Source organism: Chelonia mydas, chromosome 13 (assembly GCF_015237465.2).
Source record: "Chelonia mydas isolate rCheMyd1 chromosome 13, rCheMyd1.pri.v2, whole genome shotgun sequence".
Taxonomy (NCBI): Eukaryota; Metazoa; Chordata; order Testudines; family Cheloniidae; genus Chelonia; species Chelonia mydas.
In genome coordinates, this window is record NC_051253.2 from 39,509,011 (window position 1) to 39,515,225 (window position 6,215).

Sequence of the window (6,215 nt, forward strand, 5' to 3'; positions counted from 1 at the left end):
GTTCTCTGTGTGTGTGTGTGTGAGAGAGAGAGAGAGAGAGAGAGTGCGCGAGCGAGAGAGTGAGCGAGCGAGTGAGAGGCAAATTGGAGCGGGGAAGATACTGGCCTCTTGTGTGTAATAACAACGAGGAGACCTGTGGCACCTTAAAGATGAACAAATTCATTTGGGCGTCAGCTTTCGTGGGCTGGAACCCACACTCCTCATTGTTTTTGCTGAAACAAACGAACACAGCTACCCCTCTGAAACTTGTGCATAATAGTATCAGTTGTGGGTAGGGACTTGTCTTGTGTGTCTAATGACTTAGGCTGGAATTTTCAAAGGAGCAGAAGGGATTTGGACACCAACTTCTCCTACATTCAGTGGGTGTTAGGCATCGCAGCCCTTTGAAAAGCCCACTGCCTCTACATGGATGTTACATACTCAGGTTTATTTCTTTACATTTAAACTGCATGCAGAAAAGCCTTGATGCCTGTCAAGGTTCCTTCCCCACTCTGAACTCTAGGGTACAGATGTGGGGACCTGCATGAAAGCCACCCTAAGCTTATTTTTACCAGCTTAGGTTAAAACTTCCCCAAGGTACAAACTATTTTACTTTTTGTCCCTGGACTTTATTGCTCCCACCACCAAGCGTCTAACAAAATATAACCAGGAAAGAGCCCGCTTGGAAAAGTCTTTCCCCCCAAAATCCCCCCAAGCCCTACACCCCTTTTCCTGGGGAAGGCTTGATAAAAATCCTCCCCAATTTGTACAGGTGAGCACAGATCCAAACCCTTGGATCTTAAGAACAAGGAACAAGCAATCAGGTTCTTAAAAGAAGAATTTTAATTGAAGAAAAAGTAAAAGAATCACCTCTGTAAAATCAGGATGGTAAATACCTTACAGGGTAATCAGATTCAAAACATAGAGAATCCCTCTAGGCAAAGCCTTAAGTTACAAAAAGACACAAAAACAGGAAGCTACATTCCATTCAGCACAGCTTATTTTATCAGCCATTTAAAGAAAACAGAATCTAACGCATATCTAACTCGATTGCTTATTAACCCTTTACAGGAGTTCTGACCTGCATTCCTGCTCTGGTCCCGGCAAAAGCATCACACAGACAGAGAGAAACCTTTGTTCCCCCCGCCCCCTCCAGCTTTGAAAGTATCTTGTCTCCTCATTGGTCATTTTGGTCAGGTGCCAGCGAGGTTATCTTTAGCTTCTTAACCCTTTACAGGTGAAAGGGTTTTTCCTCTGGCCAGGAGGGATTTAAAGGTGGTTAGCCTTCCCCTTTATATTTATGACAATGCCGTTCTTCCCTTCTCCCATAACCCTGTGATTGTGTCCCATCCACTCCATTCCCCTTTCTCGGAGAAACATCATGCACCAGTGATGGGGCACTCGCTGACTTTATTGCCTGTTACATGAGCCCAGCAGCTTCACGTCTCAGCAACTCGCGAAACTGTCCTGGATTTAGCCTCACAACCCCCCAAGGGAGGTAGAAAAATAAAATTAACTGACCATGTCCTGGCCACTTGCCATGTCCTGGCAGGGTAGGAGGCAGCACTGGGCTCCCTTCATTCTGCAGTAACAGAGAGCGTGGCTGTGTCAATTTCAGCACAGTGCTAGACCCGGGACTAGTCCATTTCCATGCCTGGGAGACACAGTGGGGTGGACTGGCTGATTGGGTCCATGAGCAGTTTGAATTGGCCTGCTCTCCCCGGGGAGTTATAGCCACAGAAAACAGCTGGAGGGGCAGGCGCAGGGTTGTGATTGTACCAGGTAATTAGATTCTCACGGGTTACACTGTTGTTACAGGGAAACTCGGCTGAGTCCCCTGCTGGGAGAGTTCAGGAGGCTGAGAAATCTCCTCATTGACTCCTCCACCTTGAAAAACTGCCACCACTGAGCCCAGAGTGTAAATAATAATCTAGGCACTGACTGGAGAGCTCCTGCTTGCCTCAGGAAACGGCACTGGAAAAGCCAACCTACCAAGGGCCCTCTGAAACTGAGTCGACAGCCAGAGTAGAAAATTTGGCTGGGGTATCACAGGGGTCTAAGAGAATCCTGCACCCATGGGAGGCTTCTTGTGCCCTTAGGTTTCGTTGCAGGTCCCAGGATTTGGCTCTATCTTATGCATACGGAGAAAGTGTTTGTCCACAAGCCAGTTTCTTCAGGCCTTTTTCATCTCCTTGTTCCTCAGAGTGTATATGAAGGGGTTCAGCAGAGGGGTGACTGCGGTGTAGAATACAGCTACTGCCACTTCGGATGCGTGACTCGAAGAGGGGCGCACGTACATAGACCAGCAGCACCAGTCTGAGGTGGGCGCTGCAGGTGGAGAACGCCCGCAGCCTCCCCTGGGCCGTGCAGATCTTCAGGATGGCAGACACTATGCAGGCGTAGGAAACGCAGATCAGCAGGAAGCAGACAGCTGCCACCGCCCCGATGTTGGCCAGAATGACGGCACGGTTGGTGGCCGTGTCAGCGCAGGCCAGCTTCAACGTGGCGGGGATGTCGCAGACGAAGTATTCCACCCGGTTGGGGCCACAGTAAGGCAGGCAGAAGGTCAGGGCGGCCTGGATCGCAGCATGGAGCGAGCCGGTGAGCCAGGTGCCGGCTGCCAGCCCCACACAGGCCCTTCTGCTCATGACCACTGTGTAGCGCAGAGGGTGGCAGATGGCCAGGAAGCAGTCATAAGCCATCACCGTGTAGAGGAAGCACACGGTGCTGGCTAGGAAATGGAAGGCGTAGAGCTGCACCACACAGCCGCCGAAGGAGATGGTTCTGCTGCTGGGCCCTGCCAAGCCAGGCAGGATCTTGGGCACAGTGACAGGGGAGAGGCAGGCGTCAAGGAAGGAGAGGTAGCCGAGGAAGCCGTACGTGGGCAGGGCATGGAGTTGGGGATCACAGAGCACGGTCAACAGGGTGAGGGCATTGCCCAGCAGGGTGAGCAGGTAGAGGAGGAGGAAGAAGAGAGAGGGAAGCTCCCTGGTGTTTGCGAGTCCCTCCAGGACGAAGTCTGTCACCAGCGTTTCGTTTCCTGGCTCCATCTGCTTCCCCCACTGTGCAGAGCAACAATAGCTAGAGCAAAGTGAATTATTCATCCCTTCTGGTATCTATCTAGACCCCATGACTGTTGCATCTCAGCACCTCAGATTTTGAAATGTGTTTATCCTCACAACACCCCCCCAACGGAGGGAATTAGCATCCCCGTTTTTACAGCCGGTGATTGGAGGCACAGAAAAGCTCAAAGACAAACAGGAACCCTGTGTGAGGGCAGGAGATCTAAACCCATCCACCCCATCTATCTATCTATCTATCTATCTATCTACCTATCTATCTATCTATCCACCCCAAGCAAGCCCATCTTGCTGTCTCTTGCACATTATCTATCTAGCTATCTATTGGTCTTGGTTCTTCTCTTGTCACCCGTCCCCAGCCTTCTGAATTCAGGGGAGGCATGGTGCAGAGATGCCGAGTGTTACAAACCACTGAGAGATTCTGGAAGCTGCCCCTGTTGGCCCCTGTGTCTATTGCACAATTTCCGCTCAGATTCCAACGCCTGCCCATGCAGGAAAGTCAGCGCCCAAAGCTCCTGCACAGGTGCCAGGCAGCAGGAAACCAGGGAGGATTGCATAAAGCAGGAAGGGTGAGAACCCCTCCTGATCAGGGAATGAGCTGACCCCAAACTGAGGAGGTTAGGGAGAAATGACCCACTAGTGAACTCTTAGCTGCCCTCTGTAGGGTGTCTCTTGTACCATCCTATGAAGCAGCTGTCTGAGAGCAGAGCCTGGACTGGGTGGACCTTGGGTTCACCTGGTCTGGCAGTCCCTCTGTCCCTAAACTAAAGCACACTCTCCAGCTGAGATGCACTCACCTCTCTCACGGTACAGGGATGAGGAACAGCCGCTTCATTGTCTCCGCTGTGGCAAAGTGCCTGACTCAGCCAAGTATTTGAATGATACTTTCACCTTTGAGACTGTTAGCTCCCAGGAGTCTGGGGAGCAATTGTCTGAAGCAAACACAGGCTAAGCCTCGCCCCGGTCTCCTGTTCCCAGGCCCTGTCAGCAGGGGAGAGCAGGCATCCCATCGGAATTCTTCGCTCAGTGTCTGACATTCGCTATCCAGGGCTGGATTGATGCTAGCTACATGGAGATCATTTTAAGATGCCTCTGGCAGCTTCCAAGGTCCCGGGAGCTTTCCTGGGACAAGTCTGTGTCAGGCATGATCTAGTCGCGTAAAACCAGCAGGGGATCACTCAGACAGGCCAGGCACTGTGGGGAGAATCCCAGCACTGAGATTGCAGAGCGGCTGTGGGTTGGGACTGAGGGGCATCAGCCAAGCTAAGGCTGGGGAAGCCCATTGCTAGAGTAGCAGTGGGCAACCCCAGCTAGTGTAAAACCACCATACTTCATTGGAGTCAATATGGTCAGAGCCCCATCCAGTGTAAATCAGCCACAGCACCACTGAAGTCATCACAGCACCTCTAAATTAGACCAGATGAGCTTTTGGCCATGAGAATACCCCCAGATAAATAATTCCTGCCACATTTACCATCTGTAGGGCTGGGAAGGAATTTTCCCCCAGGTCAGATTGACAGTGACCGTGGGGTTTTCTTGCTTTCCTTTGCAGTGTGGGAGAGAGTCCTTCTCTCCCCAATCTAACCTGCTAACCCCCACTACCTTCTCACAGCATTGACTACAACCCAGGAGTCCCCCACCCACTCCCCAGTCCCTTCTCTAAGTGTTCAACAATGGGAACAAATGTTCCCAGAGGTAGAAGGAGAACCCAGGAGTCCGGGCTTTAATCACTAGGCCCCACGCCCATCTTCACACTGGGGACAGATCCCAAGATTCCTGACTCCTAGCCCTCCTGCTCTAAGCACAGTAACCTGCGCCTGTCCCAGAGTCAGGGGCAGATATAAAAAATCCATCTGTTCCTACTCCCAGCCACTGACCCCAGCTCCCCCACAGAAGAGAGGCAGAACAGGGGAGTCCTGACTTCTGTCTCCAGGACCTTCTCTCCTGTCCGGTTCTCAGGCAGCTCCTGCTGGAGGCAGGATAATCATGGCTCAGGCCCTGACACTTTCCTGCCCCACAGTCTCAATAGAGCAGCTTTCATCTCCTTGTTCCTCAGTGTGTAGATGAGGGGGTTGAGGAGCGGGGTCACTGTGGTGTAGAACACAGCCACCACACCATCCAGTGGGTGCTGGGAACCTGGTCTCAGGTAGATGAAGACCAGGGGTACGTAGTAGGTCACCACCACCGTGATATGAGCCATGCAGGTGGAGAAGGCCCGACACTTGCCCTCAGCGGAGCAGATCCTCAGGATGGCCAAGCCAATGTAGATGTAAGACATCAGGATCAGCAGGAAGCAGCTGACAGCCAGGAAGCCGATGTCCATAGATGTCACCAGCTCACTGAGTGCCGTGTCCCCACAGACCAGCCTCAACACAGCCGGAATATCACAGAAGAGGAATATTACAGAAGAGGTAGCCTACCTGGGTGTCCCGGCCGTATGGCAGCCGGAAGGTGAGCACAGTCTGCATTGTGGAGTTCAGGGAGCCCCCTAGCCAGGTCCCCGCTGCCAGGCACAGGCAGGCTCTGCGATTCATAATGACGCTGTAGCGCAGTGGCTTGCAGATGGCCAGGAAGCGGTCGCAGGGCATGACCATGTAGAGGAAGCACTCGGTGCAGCCAAGGAAGTGGAAGAAGAAGAGCTGGGCCATGCAGCCATGGAAGGAGATGGCCCCGCCGCCTGGCAGGAAGCCGGCCAGCACCTTGGGCACCACCACCGTGGAGACCGTCATGTCCAGGAAGGACAAGTGGCAGAGAAACCAGTACATGGGCTTGTGCAGCCGGCACTCCCGGGCCACCGCCAGCAGGATGAGCAGGTTCCCGCATAGCGTCAATAGGTAGATGAGGAGGAAGAAGAGGAACAAGGGCACCCACAGCTCTGGGGGGTATGGGAGCCCCACCAGGATGAAATGGGTGAGCTGGGATCTGTTCCCACACTCCATTCACTCTGTGTCCCTGTGAGTGAATGCGGGGTGTTAATGATTAATGAGCAGAGAAGCAATGGGTGATCTTTTCAGGGGCATTTGGGATAAGACTCACTCTTGTGCAGGGGGAAGAAACTTCCACTCTGGAAAGTCAATATTGGAACTGTCAGTTCAGGCCACCATCAAGGGGCGAGTGGCTGTTGGGTGGCATGAAGGACTCATTTGCCATTGAAAA

At 52.6% G+C, this 6,215-nt stretch overlaps 2 pseudogenes; both read right to left on the reverse strand.

Annotated features, from left to right (window-relative positions):
- Window positions 1–2,152: 2,152 nt before the first annotated feature.
- Window positions 2,153–3,029, reverse strand: LOC102938671 (annotated as a pseudogene).
- A 2,014-nt stretch (window positions 3,030–5,043) lies between these two features.
- LOC102933424 lies at window positions 5,044–5,998 on the reverse strand (annotated as a pseudogene).
- Between the last annotated feature and the right edge of the window lie 217 nt (window positions 5,999–6,215).